The 17,806-nt window shown below is 48.3% G+C and overlaps 1 protein-coding gene across 3 annotated transcripts in view; it reads right to left on the bottom strand.

Annotated features, from left to right (window-relative positions):
- The window catches only part of LOC141173657 (dipeptidase 2-like), a 621,939-nt gene that overhangs the window by 488,069 nt on the left and 116,064 nt on the right, over nt 1-17,806 (bottom strand). Inside the window, exon 1 of one of the 3 annotated variants that reach the window (XM_073657958.1) lies at nt 3,477-3,614. The exons of 1 other annotated variant lie outside the window; for it this stretch is intronic. The gene's annotated coding sequence lies outside the window, so the exon portion shown is untranslated. Of the gene's footprint in view, nt 1-3,476; nt 3,615-17,806 lie in introns of those variants that run through there. One more of the 3 variants, XM_073657956.1, reaches the window with a different exon arrangement.

The following is a 17,806-nucleotide window of genomic DNA, read 5'->3' as shown; positions in this document are numbered from 1 at the left end:
AAGGCGTCAGTGAGATGGACCATTCCTGGCCACATTCACTTGTCCACGTGTTTGTGGTTAGGCTGTCCTTCCCACTAAATGCACTGGGGAGGGCACAGGTAATGTTTTGGTATGCGTGCTTGTGTATAAGGCGCACCGGGACAAATGGGGGCGGCTGGGGCCCGTTTATGGACACCCGGCCACCCCCACGCGGCTGGGGACTGTGTGTGGGCACCCGGCCGCGGCGCGTCTGGGGACTGAGTATGGACACCCGGCCGCCCCCTGGCGGCTGGGGACCAAGCGTGGACACCCGGCCGCCGGGCGGCTGGGGACTGAGTATGAATACCAGGCTACCGATGCAGCCATGACATGGTGGCCAGATTCCACCTCCACATGCCTAAAAGGCCCAATTTCAAGTGCAAGCAAGCTAGCAGTATGGTATTGCAGCCTGGGGGTGGGTGGGTGGCAGGCTTCATACTTGCGCTTGTATTGCAAGTTATGGGGGAGGTACAATTGAACACTGCCCTGGGACAAGGACTTGCACGGGGATAGTTGCAAGTCTGCATCTTCTGATGCGGCAAGGATCACTTCTGATGGGCACACTTTTAAGCAGTGACCTGGGTGTCAGAGATGCTTCCAGGGGTCTTCCCCATGCTGATCCCATGTCTTTTTAGCACTGTATGCATGTGTCACACAGCACATGGCCAGATAAGGTTGTAAAATGTTAAAATGACATTTTCCAGTGAATGCATTTGTCACGGTTGAAAGCAATACAAACACACAAAAACGCATAAAAAATGCTACTTGTGAACATAGCCCAGGGTGTGGAGGAGTATTTTTGTTTTTGGTTATTTATTTTACCTTATACACAAGTCTTTACCCTGGAAAGGATGTTCCTTAACCCCTTTCCGACCTGGTCAGTAATAGTACGCACCAGGTCAGGAAGGCCGGTTCAGCGGGGGCTCCGGCGGTGAGCCCGCTCTCAAGCGAGCACATGTCAGCTGATTATTGAAATCGCAATCCACCCGCAGCTGTTAACATGTTAAATCTCTGACAGTGGCATTTAACTCGCGCTTCCGGGAGTCCTAAGCCCCGCCCATCAGTGACCCCGTCACGTGATCGCGGGTCACCAATGGGTGGGCATGACAACTCAGGGTCTGCAGCAGACGCCTGTGGTTGTCATGTCTCAATTGCTATGAGCGCCACCCTGTGGTCAGCGCTCATAGCAAGTGAGCATTTCTCCTGCATACAAGCGATCTGCTCATCGCTTGTATGCAGTAGAAGTAATCAGACAACAGCTGCTTCTAGTCTCCTCTGGAGACTATAGAAGCAAGCAGAAAGTGTAAAAAAAAAGTTTTTAAAAAAATTAAAAAAATAAAAAATATATAAAAGTTTAAGTCACCCCCCTTTCGCCCCATTCAAAATAAAATATATATATATATATATAAAAAAAAACACATACACATATTTGGTATCGCCGCGTTCAGAATTGCCCGATCTATCAATATAAAAGAAGAATTAATACAATCAGTAAACGGCGTAACGAGAAAAAAATTTTAAACGCCAGAATTAAGTTTTTTTTGGTCGCTACAACTTTGCAATAAAATGCAATAACGGGCGATCAAAACATCGGATCTACCCCAAAATGGTATCAATAAAAACGTCAGCCTGGCACGCAAAAAATAAGCCCTCACCTGGCCCCAGATCCCGAAAAATGGAGAAGCTAAGGGTCTCGGAAAATGGCGTAATTTTTTTTTGTTTTTTTTAGCAAGCTTTGAATTTTTTTTCACCACTTAAATAAAAAAGAACCTATACATGTTTGGTGTCTATGAACTCGTAACGACCTGGAAAATGATGATGGCAGGTCAGTTTTAGCAATCTGTGAACGTGGTAAAAAAAGGACCCAAAAAACAACTGTGGAATTGCATTTTTTTTGCAGTTTCACTGCACTTGGAATTTTTTTCCCATTTTCCAGCACACGATATGGTAAAACCAGTGATGGTGTTTAAAAGTACAACTCGTCCCGCAAAAAATAAGCCCTCACATGGCCATATTGAACGAAAATTAAAAAAGTTCTGACTCTGGGAAGAAGGGGAGCAAAAAAGGAAAACACAAAAACAGAAAGACCCATTGTCGTTAAGGGGTTAACATATTTCACAGGAAAGCAATTTCACTTTTGTTTTTGAACGTTTTATTGTGAGCCGGTAAAAGTGGCTTAATACCTCTGACCACGTTATTGACAGCAGTGACCTGGGGGTCATAAATGCTTCCAGTGGCGATCCCCATGCTGTCCCCATGTCATTTGAGCACTGTCACTATCGTTTTGGGCACTTTTTAGGCTTTCTACAGACTGCCGGGGGAGCCGCCGCAAAAATGTTCGGGTCTCCCATAGACTAACATTGGGCTCATTGCTCGGGTCGAGCACCCGAGTATCACAGCGAGCTCGGCCCGAGCTTCGAGCACCCGAGCATTTTAGTGCTCGCTCAACACTAGTTATTAAGTAAAGAAATACTGGTATTCTGCATGTAAAGGGATAGATTTGTCTGTGAAAGAGCTACATTTAAATATAAATAGTTTGGGGTGTAAAATCTTGCTGACTGATTAGCTTTAAAAACATAACTGGCTGGTAAGCAGACAGTGGGCATGAGTTTTCATGAAATCACATCCACTTTGCTTCAACTGTTAAACACAGGAGATTTTTTTTGCACAAAAAAACACAATTCCAAAAATTCTAAATTTAACTGTGTGGGAACATGGTTTCAAATGGACATGTGAACAGAGACTTAAAGACAAGTGAAGTCCATAAAATGGTGTATACACATAAGTTATAGACTGCTCTATAGACATTCATGTGAATTTTCACGATAAGCTCATGTTTAACACTTCTGGCTTCCCCTTTCTTTTTTTATCTGATTGATCTTTTTTGCTTACCACTCAGAAAGTGGTCTTACCAGTGTTGAAACTTCGGGTTTTGGTATATTGCAATCTCAATGAACATTAGTTAAATGTATACTCTTATTGCAGAGCAATGGGAATATTACTGTACTTAACTGATTTTGCATACACAAAAATGCAATTACTGTACTGTAATTACGGTTTTATGTACCCAATGTGTCTCAAAAGCTTGTATGTGTAATCTAGTAGTTTAAGAATTGTACTTTTATAGCACGGTATTGTAAAAATGATTATTTAGCTTTATAGGATTTTAAACAAGATCTTAAAGGGAAGCGTCTTTTCTACAGGATCTGAACAATATACTTCTTCAGTACTATGCAATGTTATTAACTCTTCATAATGTTGCTTGTGTAAAGCCCCACTCCAGTGGGTTGTTTTATTGAAGCACTACTCCTAAACAAATATAAAGTATAAAGTACTATTGCAGTGGTACACACATCAATACCAGGCTACAAATCTAACTTATAGAGGTAGAGCAAAGAGAAAATGCCAAGCACTCATCAAATCAGTATAATGTAGAATATAATGTAAATATGCTATACCTGGACCACTTCTGAATGGTTTGCGTCTGTAGTAGGGCAGGAAATTATGCTGCCAGCTGGTTGCAGAGCCCTTCTGTTCCTCCTTTTCCGGTAAAAAACAATTGCATTACATAGCGGCTGGTCTGCACAGAAAATAGCTCTTTCAAAAGTTAAAGCTCTGATTAACTATTTAGAAGGCTTCAGGAAGAAGTAAACTTTCCTTGTGAAAATGATTGTGCTTGTTAACTATAAAAACATGAACATTTAAGCAGCTCAGGATATGGAAGAAATAATGTTTCTCCTCATATCTGGTTACAATTACATTAGAGAGGCATAATTACAAATTAGATTTTGAGTTGCTGTTTCCAGCACAGTGCCTGGAACTTGAATATATACACTGTGCTTTACACAGTGCTTTGAAGAGTATTAAATGTATATTTTAAAAAATGTTTTAAAGTTTTTTATTATTATTATCATTATTATTGTTGCTATCTGTAAAAAACTAACAAACACATTTTTGAAACTGGTCACTAGAGCTATTATTACTAGACCCATATTTCCTGTTGGAAATTATCAGGAACAGATTGACTCTGACTCTACTGAATTGTATTGAAGTAACTCATTACCACGATCTCATCCGGGCAATTGCCATTATCATGAGGGTGATCAGGTGATCTGTAACCATCATATATTGTGAGTGGTGGATTCTGTGTACCGTAATCTATTGCATATAAGGGTGCTACCTATCAGTGATCTCCTGTCTTAAACTTTTGAAAAGACTGTAGGCAGTGGCGTACCGCCAATGGCGGCAGGCCATGCCACTGCTATGGGGTCCGTGAGCCGGGAGGGCCCTGAAACAGCGGAGGAACGAGGAGGATAGGTGAGTATTGGGGGTAGGGAGGTTGCGTCGGAGGAGAGGGGCACACGCAGTAGCCGCTGCTGCAGCTACCTCGTGTGTGACGCGCCCTCTGGGGCCGTGGGGTACTCGGTAGCCGGGCCGGTCTTTTTTTTGGGGTAGTCACAGTGGCAGTGACCTGGTTCATGGCCCAGGGCGGTCAATAAAGAAAGTCAATTGGGGAACAATAAAGATTTGTGATGCCACCCGTGGTATGCGGCTATAGGTGGCCGCCGCTAAGGTTCAGATCCACTGGGGCTGTTGATGACACAGCAAAGGTGGTTCAGCTCTCCACGGTTAGAGCTAGGCCCCAGGGCAGTTAAATAAGAGATTAAAGATGTTGGTGTTGTGGTGCAAGGCAGGTGACGCAGCAATTAAGTAAAGGACACAGTGGGGTGCAGTCTTCAAGTTTTTACTCACAGTTCTTATGGAGTTCCAGGTTACAACTGCTAGATTATAACAGCCCACTGAGTCCTGTGTCCCCCAGGGAAGTGATCCAGCCAACTCTCAGATAACTTGGGTGCACTTGAACGGGACCCCGTTTTGTGTACCTTTCCAGGTCGTCTCTCTGCGCTGGCTCTCGCCCTCCTGCCCTGAGCCTCACACACAGTATCCCGAGCCAGTGGCCACGGGCCTTGTTGGGCCACGTCCTTTCTGTCCCCTTTGTCCTATATGGCCACCTTTTCAGCGAATGTGTGTGGTTTTTGGCTACGGCACTTGAAGACACAGCAACCTCCGGTTTGCTAGCTGAGTCTTGTAGTCCTCCACTAGTCTGGGGCCGGTCCGCTACTGCGGCCTGATCCCTTCAATGTCAACGTGAACTCAGGCACATGGGTGGACTCCGCACTTCCCGTGCCCCTAGGATCCTATCTCTCTCTGGAGCCCTTCTCACTGCTCCGGTCTTCTCTCCTCACTCTCCTACTGGGCCCCCTCGCCATTTGGATGTTACTCCTTATGGTCCTCACTTACTCCACTGAGCCCCTCAACTGAACAACCAACCTTCTACATGTTTCTACCCTTCTTTTCTACTCTACCTTCACTGCTCCCCTAAACTACTTCCTTCACCCACCTCCTCTACTTAGTTCCATCCCCCTAACAGGGACCAGGCCTGTGCTCTCCCTTAGGAGCTATCTGGACCTTCCCTTATGGAGTGATGTAGTGTTGGATGTGAGTGGTTGGGTCCCGGGTAGTGCTCCCTCCTTAACTGAGAGTGGGGTACCACACCTCTGGCTGAGATGCAGTACCTCTGTGGCAACTGGACCCGCAGGGGCACCACATGTGCCCGCTGCTAAAGGGACATGAATATTCCCTCTTCTCCACTCCCATGGTTGTGGAGAAGAGAGAATATTCATTCTCTTTAGTAGCGGCATGGAGGAGCTCTGAGCCACGGCTCCTGCTGTTAGTGCCCGCCACTAAACAGAATGCATATTCACTCTTCTCCACGACCATGGTCACGGCGTGAAGAGGAGTGAATATGCAGGCAGCAGCAGCTCACCTCGGCGTCTGAGAGCGCACGCTGCTCAGATGCCGACGTGAGCTGCTGGCAGACAGGACACAGCAGCGCTGGAGCAGAGGTGAGGAAGGAAGGGGAGTATAAGTGTTTATTTTTTTGTGTGTGCAGAGATGGGGCCATGCATACCAGGATTGGGGTGTGAGGAAGCCACGCATACCAGTATTGGGGGATGAGGAGGCCACGCATACCAGGATTGGGGGGTGAGGGGGCCCACGCATACCAGGATTGGGGTGAGGGGGCCAAGCCTATCAGGATTGGGGGGTGAGGGGGCCCCACATACCAGGATTGGGGAGTGAGGGATCCCACACATACCAGGATTGGTGGTGAGGGGGCCACGCATATCAGGATTGGGGGGTGAGGGGGCCACGCATACCAGGATTGGGGGGGTGAGGGGGCCCATGCATACCAGGATAGGGGGGGTGAGGGGGCCACGCATACCAGGATTGGAGGGGAGAGGGGGCCCACGCATACCAGGATTGGGGGGTTGCGGGGGCCCACGCTTACCAGGATTGGGGGTTGAGAGGGCCCATGCATACCAGGATTGGGGGGTGAGGAGGCCCCCAAAAACCAGGACTGGGGGATGAGGGGTACCATACATACCAGGATGGGGAAATTTACCAGTAGCTGCTGTATTTCTCATCCTAGGCTTATACTCGAGTCAATAATTTTTCCAAGTTTTTTGTGGTAAAATAAGGGGCATCGTCTTATACTCGGGTCGGCGTATTTTAAAATCAGTGAGTACGTGGTGCCCATAATACTGCAGGACTGTGGGGTGCATTATGCTATATGGGGGCTGCATTTTACCCTATGAAATGTGTAATATACTGTATGGAGGACTATGGGGAGTGCATTATATTTTATGGAGGATCCTGAGAAGTTCATTATACTATATGGAGGATTATGGGGGGCACATTATACTATATGGAGGATTATGGGTGGCGTATTATACTACATGGAAGGCTATGTGGGGCCATTAAAATATTTTGAGGGCTATGTGGGGCCATTATACTGTATGAAAGCAATTATACGGTGTGAAGGTTTGTGTGGGGTCCATCATACTGTTTGGAGGGCTAGTGCAGGCCATTATTTTGTATATAGGCCCATTATACTGTATGGAGGGCTGTGTGGGAGTCACAGTTGGGGGATTATACTGTGTTAGGGTCACCATATTTTGCCTTGGAAGTTTAAGTGGGGTACAATAAGGTCATTATACTGTGCACATGGAGGCTAATGTGGAGGTATGCACCATGTGGGTATCATATTGTGTTTGGGGGGCACTATTATTGGCATCATACTTAATTGGGGCAATGAAAGAGGGATCTAAGACTTCAGCAGGAGGAAAATTACTAAGTAAAGGTGGGAAAGTTGTGAGATCTGCTCTTCCATGACACAGACAAATATATATATATATATATATTTTTTTTTTTTGGGGGGGGCAATTGGAGCTCCTGCTATGGGGCCCCATGATTTCTATGTACGCCCCTGATTGTAGGAAATATGAATCTGTAGGAAATAAGGACTGTAGGACTTATAAATCTAGTATTAGTTCTTGTGTTCAGTGTGAAAATTGCCAAATTTTGGATTTTTTCTTAAATACATGTAATAGAATACACAGCCTGCATTCTCACTCATTTCAAATGTAGTTAGAATTGTAAGGATTAAGCGGTCGCTGACATTAAAGGGGTTGTCCAAGACTTTAACATTGATGACCTATCCTTAGGATAGGTTCTTAATGTCTGACCGGTGGGGGTGTAACATCTAGTATTCCCACCAATCAGCTGTTCCATGTGCCGCCGGCCAGAACTGTTCAGTTGCGGAGCTGCACAGCACAGCCCCGTCAACAGACTAGTGGCCGCGTCTGGGTACTGTACACCTGCATGATATTGATTCAAACAGGGGGCGGATATGCAGAATCCACTTTCTGTAACTATACAGTTAATGGAGCTGTGCAGCTCTATAACCGAGCAGCTCCGGCAGCCACCGGCATCGGGAATAGCTGATTGGTGGGGGTGCCGGGTGTCACACCCCCAATGATCAGACATTTATGACCTATCCTATGGATAGGATATATATGTTTAAGTTGCAGAGAATCCCTTTAAAGGTTGTCAGCTTCAGAGACAGATCCAACACTGTATTCCACAACGAAAAAATATGTGGCACTCACCATGCAATAATAAAATCCATGAAGTATTTATTTATTTATTCCATAGATAAAATAGTCGACAGGTATACAGAAATAATAGTGCTCATAATCAGTTGATATAAAAACGGAGTGCTGACTTCATCAGTCATGCAAAAATGTGATTTTATTCATACACAGTTAGAACAAGAATACACAAAACAAATCAATAACGAGGTAGACAAAAAAGGAATTAATCAGTCACCCTGAGATACAATAGACAGGGCAAAACGAGTTTGAGGTTGTGGAGTGTAAACCTATGGGGCTTATATGATAGTTAATAAGGAGGGCATTCCTATAGATAAATTCATTATAAAAGGAAATCCATATATGTAAAGTCTATGAATCATACAATTTCCTATTACATACAGGTGCATCTCACTAAATTAGAATATCATCAAAAAGTTAATTTATTTCAGTTTTTCATTCCAAAAGTGAAACTCATTTTATATAGAGTCATTACAAACAGAGTGATCTATTTCAAGTGTTTATTTCTGTTAATGTTGATGATTATGGCTTACAGCCAATGAAAACACAACAGTCATTATCTCAGTAAATTAGCATACTTTAAAACAACAGCTTGAAAAATGATTTTAAAATCCAAAATGTTGGCCTACTGAAATGTATGTTCAGTAAATTCACTCAATACTTGGTCGGAGCTCCTTTGGCATCAATTACTGCATCAATGTGGTGTGGCATGGAGGCGATCAGCCTGTGGCACTGCTGAAGTGTTATGGAAGCCCAGATTGCTTTGGTAGCAGCCTTCAGCTCCTCTGCATTGTTGGGTCTGGTGTCTCTCATCTTCCTCTTGACAATACCCCATATATTCTCTATGGCGTTAAGGTCAGTCAAATTTGCTGGCCAATCAAGCACAGTGATACTGTTGTTTTTACACCAGGTATTGGTACTTTTGGCAGTGTGGACAGGTGCCAAGTCCTGCTGGAGATCAAATTTCCATCTCCAAAAAGCTTGTCGGCAGAGGGAACCATGAAGTGCTCTAAAATTTCCTGGTAGACGGCTGCGTTTACTTTGGTCTTGATAAAACACAGTGGACCTACACCAGCAGATGACATGACTCCCCAAACCATCACTGATTGTGGAAACTTCACACTAGACCTCAAGCAGCTTGGATTGTGTGCCTCTCCACTCTTCCTCCAGACTCTGAGACCTTGATTTCCAAAAGACATGCAAAATTTACTTTCATCTGAAAACAACACCTTGGACCACTGAGCAACAGTTCAAGTCTTTTTCTCCTTGGCCCAGGTAAGACGCTTCTGGCGTTGTCTATTGGTCATGAGTGGCTTGACACAAGGAATGCGACACTTGTAGCCCTTGTCCTAGATACGTCTGTGTGTGGTGGCTCTTGAAGCAATGACTCCAGCAGCAATCCATTCCTTGTGAATCTCCGCCAAATTTTTGAATGGCCCTTTCTTAACAATCCTTTCAAGGCTGCAGTTATCCCAGCTGCTTGTGAACCTTTTTTTCTACCACACTTTTTCCTTCCACTCAACTTTCCATTAATATGCTTGGATACAGCACTCTGTGAACAGCTAGCTTCTTTAGCAATGACCTTTTGTGGCTTACCCTCCTTGTGGAATGTGTCAATGACTGCCTTCTGGACATCTGTCAAGTCAGCAGTCTTCCCCATGATTGTGGAGCCTACTGAAACAGTCTAAGGGACCTTTTTAGATGCTTAGGAAGCCTTTGCAGGTGTTTTTTGTTAATTATTCTAATTTACTGAGATAATGACTTTTGTGTTTTAATTGGCTGTAATCCATAATTATCAACATTAACAGAAATAAACACTTGAAATAGATCACTCTGTTTGTAATGACTCTATATAATATATGAGTTTCACGTTTTGTATTGAAGAACTGAAATAAATTAACTTATTAATGATATTCTAATTTTGTGAGAAGCACCTGTATATATAGACCATGTGTTTGTCTTGTCTGCTTATTTTTGAAGCTTATATATACTTGAAGATGCCTATAATAGCCAGTGGAGTGTGTGTGTAATGCAGGTGTCGGAATGCAACGCACAGAGACACAAGGCGAGAACAGTCAGAGATGATTGTAAACAGTTTTATACAACAGGTATACTGAAACAAGGGACTAGCAACAAGGGTAATGAACAGTGGTTTGAAATATCAGAAAAATACGAAATTTCTCAAAGTAAGGCGCAGTCTCTTAAGGTAAGGCGATGCCCTCAATCATGGGAGACACCACGCATGTTCTTTAACTGTGCATTTGGCCCTAGCGGGGGTCACCGGTTATTCCCGCTAGGCCATGAGTCTCTTCCGGATAAATTCAATTAAATCACGTTGTGCTACTTTAGCCCCAACCGTTCCCCTCCCAACCTGAGTACCTAAACCCAATTGTCCCCAGTACCGTGGGTGAACAGTGGAAGTGACGGCCCTGCTCACGTATGCAGCTCCTCTCTGCTTGGCCGTTGGAGGCAGTCTCTCGAGCCTTGGATAGGGGGGTCCAGGCCTCGTCTGTTGGCGGGCGACGTCGGGTTCCACGAACTCACTCAGCACCGCGATCAGGTTCCTAGTCTCCTCAGCAGGTGCAGCACTCGGGTCACAACTGTGAGGGATCCGGAGCTCTTTTACCGGTGCCCAGCTGGAGCACCTCTCAGGCCTCTGGATTTGGCCTGTCACGCGGGGTTTCTCAGGACCCAGGGGGCACGTCTGCTCCTTTCTGCTGCTTGGCGCCAAAAAGCCCTCAGGTTTGGCGCGCTGGCCTCCTATCTCCCGGAACTCCTTCCAGGAAGTCACCTGATCGGGTCCAGCGTCTGAACCTGCTTTCCCTGCAACTTCCCTTGCATATTTTGGTTCCGCTTGACTGTATCTGGCCAGTAGATGGCAGTCTCGCTTCATCCTTGAAAAGTCATGTTGAAGTTCTTTTACAAGCTTTCTTGCCTGTTCTACATTCCTCCCTCCTTTTTGCTCGCCAGTCCTCGGGCGAGTGGACTTCTCGCAGAATTGATGTCTCCTTCCAGGCAGTGCAAGCTCAGACAGGAGTTGGGCACACTCCTGCGTTTTCTGTTGGATTCGAGACCAGATAAACTCTTCCTGAGCATACCGGTTAGGAGGAATTCCGGCATTAGCCCACTCAGTTCTACGGGGCTCTTCTTGCGGAGGAGACTGCAGGAGATCCGAGGAGTCAACTACTGGGGATTGCAAATCATTTCCCGACTCATTCTGAGTTCCACTCGGGAGTGGCACCAACGGTTCTGACGGGCCCAACTGCATTGTTGACCATCCTTCTTCATCCCCCAAGGTTCCTGTATGTGGCACTTCAGCCAACACGTCTGAGGGCCCAACCCCGTTACAGACTTCTGCTTCAGAGGAGCAAGGTCACAACATATTACGGTGCAACACCCTGGATGTCACGGCATCATCCCCTTCGGGCCTAACCTTGTAGACGTGGTTGTCTGGGTGAACCTTCTTCACCACCCGTTATGGTATTGCCTCCCAACGATGGTCCAGCTTACTCCCAAATAATTTAGCCCTCACCAACACTCCGTCTCCTGGCTGAAGCGATCCACCTGTGGTCGGGGGCCGAACTGCATGCTCTACTTCCTGAAACTTCTGAGCAACCAGTCTTCTCACGGTATGGAGTCGACGCTGGTGTTCTCGAATCCAAGTACTTGGGCTACTGCCCGGGCCGGGGTCTTCTGAGTCTAGCTCCAGTTCGGTGATTTCTCGGCCACTTCTTCCAAACAGCAACATGTAGGGGGTGTAGCCGGTGGTTGCATGAACTCGATTATTATACACCCACACCAGCTCGGACACAAATTCGGGCCACTTCATCTTTTTGTCCGCTTCCAGTGTTCGCAACATTTGCAACAGGGTTCGGTTAAAGCGCTCGCATGCACCGTTCCCTTGCGGGTGGTAGGGCGTTGTCCAGGAACTGTCGATCCCATAGATGCGGTATAGTTCATCCATCACTCGTCCTTGGAAGCAGGCTCCCTGGTCAGAATGTATTCGCTTCGGGCACCCATAAATCCGGATGAAATCTTGACAGATGGCCTTGGCTGCGGCTTCTGCCGTCTGATCTTTAGTGGGCGTCACTACTGAGAACTTGGTGAAGTGATCAGTCATGACTAAACAGTGTCCATAACCGTTGTATGAAGTTCCTACCATCAGGTAGTCAATCATCAAGACTTCTAAGGGGGCAGAAGTTCGGATGGTCTGAATGGGAGCTCTTTGCTTCGGGGGCTTGTTCAACTCACACTGGCGACATGTTCGGCAGACCCCCTCGACTTCTTGCCGCAGTTGAGGCCAATACACCAGCTGTTGCAACCACCGGAAGGTCTTTTCTACTTCGAAGTGAGCACCTCTTTTATGAGCTTCTTGGGCTAGCTGTGTTACTAGCGCTCCTGGAACTACCACTTGCCAGGTAACATCAAACTCTCGAGGCAGCTGGATTCTTCGGCATAGCAAGCCGTCCTTCAGGAGGAGCCTCTCCCACTGGCCTAGGATTTGTAGGGTAGTTGGAAGTGAAGCGGCTCTGGTTTCCTGGTCGGGCCTCTGATTAAGGGCGACCCATTCTCTCAACTTTGCTAGCTCCGGGTCGGATTGCTGCAGATGTATCCATTCGTCTCTTGAACGGCCCAGAATCTGAGTGGGCCTCGACTCCTCTCTGGTCTCTTGTGCGTCGACCACAGCAGGGGCGAACTGGCTGAAATCCGGGATCTCGTCGCCTTCGAGCTCCTCATCTCTGTCCTTCTTCGGCTCCACCTGAGTGACCTGGGACAGGGCATCTGCATGTGTGTTCAGGGCCTTGGACCGATAGGCAATTTTATACTGGTATTTGGACATCCTTGCGACCCACCGCTGTTCTAACGCGCCCAGTTTGGCGTTCTCCAAGTGGGCCAAAGGGTTGTTATCTGTCCGCACTTGCACTTCTGACCCTGACAAGTACTCAGCAAATTTCTCAGTCATGGACCACACCAGTGCCAGTAGCTCCAGCTTAAACGAACTGTAGTTTTCCGGATTCTTCTCTGTATCTCGGAGTGACCTGCTGGCATACGCGATCACTCGCTCTTTCCCTCCTTGTACTTGAGCCAGCACTGCTCCCAGCCCATGCAAGCTTCCATCAGTGTACAACATGAAAGGCTGCGAAAAGTCAGCGTAGGCCAGAATTGGGGCATCTGTTAGCGCCATTTTCAATGCTCGGAATGCCTCTTCTTGTCGTGGGCCCCACTGAATGGGCTGCCGCTTGGCTCCCCCGGCCGTTCCTCTCAGCAATTCATTGAGCGGGATCGCAATCTTAGCGAAGTCTTTAATGAATCTGCGGTAGTATCCAGCAAGCCCCAGGAATGCTCTTAGTTCCCTTAGATTGGCGGGCATGGGCCACTTCTGCACGGCAGCTACTTTCTCCGCAGTGGGGTGCTCCCCTGCACTGGACACAGTGTGCCCCAGATATTCAATTTCTCGTTTGAAGAGACGACACTTATGAGGCTTAATTTTCAGGCCGTGCCTTTGTAGCCGTTCTAACACTTGTTCCAATCGGCGGAGATGATCCTCAAACGTAGCGGAATAGATAATTATATCGTCCAGATATATTAAAGTGGCTTCAAAGTTGAGGTCCCCCAGGCATCTCTCCATCAGCCATTGGAAGGTTCCTGGCGCATTTGTTAGTCCGAACGGCATTCGATTGAACTCAAACAGGCCCATAGGGAGAACAAAAGCTGTCTTCGAACGATCCTTCATCAGCTACTGGGACCTGCCAATAGCCACTGGCCAGGTCGAGGGAGGAGAAGAATTTGGCGCTCCCTAGTGCAGATAGAGACTCTTCGATTCAGGGTAGTGGATAGGAGTCCCGTACTGTACAGGCATTCAGCTTTCGATAGTCTACGCAGAATCTCAGGGTACCATCCTTCTTTCGGACCAGCACGATCGGAGCCGCCCAGGGGCTCTGGCTTTCACGGATCACACCGTTCCGCAACATGTGGGCCAACAGCTCTTTCACCTCCTGGTACATTTGAGGTGGGATCTGCCAATATCTCTCGCGGATGGGAGCAGTATTTCTGGTGGGTATTTTGTGCTGAATGTCCCGAGTGCACCCGAAATCATCTTCATGCTGTGCAAACACTCCCTGATATCTCTGTAGAAGTTGTTCGATCTGCTTTACTTGTCCAGCAGAAAACTCAGTCAGGTTAGCCTCCATTTCTTCCAGGAGGTGGCATCCAGCCAACGGTTCTCTTCCATGTTCCTGGCTATTGAGGGACGCCTCTAGGGTCCATGGCTTTCCTTTCACAGGTGCCAGCCCTATAGCGTCAGCTCTAGTAAGGGCCTCTGGCATTATGCACACTCGCGCCACCTCTTGTCAGGTCAACAACTGTAAACTGGTGGCACTTAAATTGATGCAGCGCACGGGTACTCGACCATGCCGCACGGTGGCCAGGCTTCGAGCAGTCAGGAGTCCAGAGGGCGCTTCTTCTCCCTCCATTGGTTCAATTTGAATGTCCACGCCCTCTAAGGACACATGTGCCAGTGTAGCACCCTGAGGACTCGGCTGCTACAGGGGTATTGCACCTCAGGCCAGAGGTGTGATATTCCACTCCCGGGTAAGGATGGAGTGTGGAACTGAGCTCAGTAGGCTGCATACACTACATACATCCCATTTCCGGGGGACAGAACTACTGTACTCCCACTAGAGAAATGTGCAGGTACGACAGCGTCTGTCCCTGGCTGGAGTGGGAGGGGGTTGGAACATCCCAGTAGTGTAGGGGCAGATAGGGGGAGCAGTCTGGGTAGTGCTAGGAGCTCATTGGGTGCTGGTCACCTGAGCTCACACATAGAGGGATATATAAGGTGGGAACCATCTAGAAACAGGGTCAGAGTCAGTCAGCCAGTCAGTCCATCAGACTTTGCAGAGCAGTGAAGGAAAGCAGAAGAGAAGAGCAGCCCCAAGGCCCAGAGTGAGAGAGGAGAGAGAAGGACCCAGAGGGGGAGAAGAAGGAACTCCAAGAACCCAAAATTAGACCAGAGGGTGAAGAGTTGGCACAAGGGTACCGGATCCCAAACTGGTGGAGGGCATTAATCCTCAGCCAGAAACCGGAGGTCGTGGGCAGGATCTGCCACGACCACCCACTACATCCACCTGGAAGGCAAACCGAGCATAGGGTCAGGGAACCCAGAGACAAGGGTTTTACCAACAAAAGGCCCGAGGGAGCCGGACATAGGTGGATCCCTGGTGGGGAAGGCCAGAGAAGAGGACAAGTCAGAAAGGGAGCTCAGGACCATGCTCCAGAACTACTTGGGGGTTGGCCGAGTCCAAGACCTGGTGGACGCAGCACGGCTCGGGTGGTCACTCAAGGCCGGAGTGACCAGCACAACAGCAGTAAGTAAAAACCCTGAACTGCACAACCCGACTCTGAGTCTCATTACCATCCTCACTGCACCTCCACAACCACCATCCTCCGCACCTGACCCCCTGAGGCTATACCCCTCCCGTTGGGGGTTATACTACCAGAGCTGCACAAACACCACCAGCCTCAGCGGACCCTGCTGCAGCGGCGGCCGTATTGACCGCAAATCAACGGGTGGCGTAGTCGACATTAAAGAACATCTAGCAACATCTGTAGGACTGCCACACACTGAGCTTGACACCCTGGGCACGGACCGGGTCACAGCCACTCGGAGACTACAACTCCCATCTGATCCGGCTCCGGGTATTCCCCTAAGGAATATGGCCCAGGGGGCGCGTCACCAGGACCTGCAAAGTGAGTACAGTCTGTCCCACTGGCAGTGTCAGTGTGGCTTCGGGCGGTATCGATACCTTACCAAGGTACTGAGAGGTAGTGGGCAACTTTTGAATCTGACTGACCCGCACGAGGTGCTGGAACACTCTCTTGTTAGCTGGGTCTCGAGTGGCGCGGGTTCAGTTGTTTTGCTACAGCCCTGAGCCAGGAACTGTCCGACTTCTTTCAGCACATTCATGCCCAGGGTTACAATGGGCCCATCGCCTCCGGGCCCTGTGGTCAGTACGATCCCTTTTCGACCGAAGTCCTTTCCACATGCCCGCACGGACATCCATACTACCCGCCACCAGTTTGACAGTGGGTTCACGGCAGGAACGAGCAACTTCTGGAAAGTGACTTTGGAAGTACGTCTCAGGCATAGTGGTCACTTGAGACCCGGTGTCCATCAAACAGCGGATCCGCTGCCCATTGAATTCAGCCCAGATAATGGGCCTCTCAGAGACAATGTCTTCAGAGCTCCCTCTTCTACTCTCTGAAGCTCGAGACCCCACAGTATGCTCCACAACCGTGGGGCATTTTAGTTTAACGGCTGTCCCCTCCTCCTCCTTTCTCAGTTGGGACAGTCTTTGGAGATATGCCCCCTACCTCTGCAGGTCCAGCACTCCGGTCCTCGTTCTGCCGATAGGTCGGGTACATGTCATGCTGGGGCCGGATAGGAACGTCTTTCTCGTTCTGGTCTCCGTCCGCATTGAGCAGTACGGTCCGTTGGCAAGGGGGCAGTAGGAGTCTTCCTAATAGCATTCAGCTCACCCCGAATGTCTCAAATTTCCTGACGTATTTCCCGTACCCAATCAGGCTCTTGGTTGGTGAATCCAGGAGCAATTGCCTCATGACTTCTAACTGTGGCTTTGAGAACAGGAACTTCTCTCTCCATGACTCCAGCTTCAGCCCCTACCTCCAGGAAGCCCATGTCAGGGCTCAATTGCAGCCGCTCCTTCAGGATCTGCCTCAGGGAAGGGTATTTCAACCCAGCAATCAGTTGGTCACGCAACACCTCATCCAATGGTCCCAGTCCTCGGTTCCCATCTCGAGCTTTCTTAGTGATATGGGCCGTCACTTCCTGTAATGCATTAACATACTGATTTACTGTCTCATTTTCCCCTTGGATCCGCTGAAACAACCGTAAGCGCAAGTGTCCCAAATTTGTAGTGTCACCGTGCATGTCCTCTAGAATTTTTATCACTTTATCCACGGTGTCACGGTCCCCACGTGGGCGGTACATCACAGTCTGTCGGGCCTCTCCATCAAGGGTTAGGAGGGCCAGCTCCGCCTGAGCTAGAGGGTGAAGGGGATACATACGTAGCATACTTCTCAGTCTTTCTGCCCAGTCCCAAAGTGACATGCCATCCCCTGTAAACTTGGGAAGATGGCTGAGCATAGCCCCCAGGGGTATATGGCTCCGGCCGGACCCAGCCACAGACTGATCTGCCATCTCTGTGTCTGAATGTTGCATCCTGCCGACTACGCCAAATGTAATGCAGGTGTCGGAATGCAACGCACAGAGACACAAGGCGAGAACAGTCAGAGATGATTGTAAACAGTTTTATACAACAGGTATACTGAAACAAGGGACTAGCAGCAAGGGTAATGAACAGTGGTTTGAAATATCAGAAAAATACGAAATTTCTCAAAGTAAGGCGCAGTCTCTTAAGGTAAGGCGATGCCCTCAATCATGGGAGACACCACGCAAGTTCTTTAACTGTGCATTTGGCCCTAGCGGGGGTCACCGGTTATTCCCGCTAGGCCGTGAGTCGCTTCCGGATAAATTCAATTAAATCACGTTGTGCTACTTTAGCCCTAACCGTTCCCCTCCCAACCTGAGTACCTAAACCCAATTGTCCCCAGTACCGTGGGTGAACAGTGGAAGTGACGGCCCTGCTCACGTATGCAGCTCCTCTCTGCTTGGCCATTGGAGGCAGTCTCTCGAGCCTTGGATAGGGGGTCCAGGCCTCGTCTGTCGGCGGGCGACGTCGGGTTCCGCGAACTCA

Source organism: Phyllobates terribilis, unplaced genomic scaffold, assembly GCF_046119375.1.
Source record: "Phyllobates terribilis strain yellow unplaced genomic scaffold, ASM4611937v1 Scaffold_13__5_contigs__length_258822181, whole genome shotgun sequence".
Classification (NCBI taxonomy): Eukaryota; Metazoa; Chordata; class Amphibia; order Anura; family Dendrobatidae; genus Phyllobates; species Phyllobates terribilis.
Note: the sequence above shows the minus strand (reverse complement) of the source record. Positions and strands in the feature narration are given on the sequence as shown.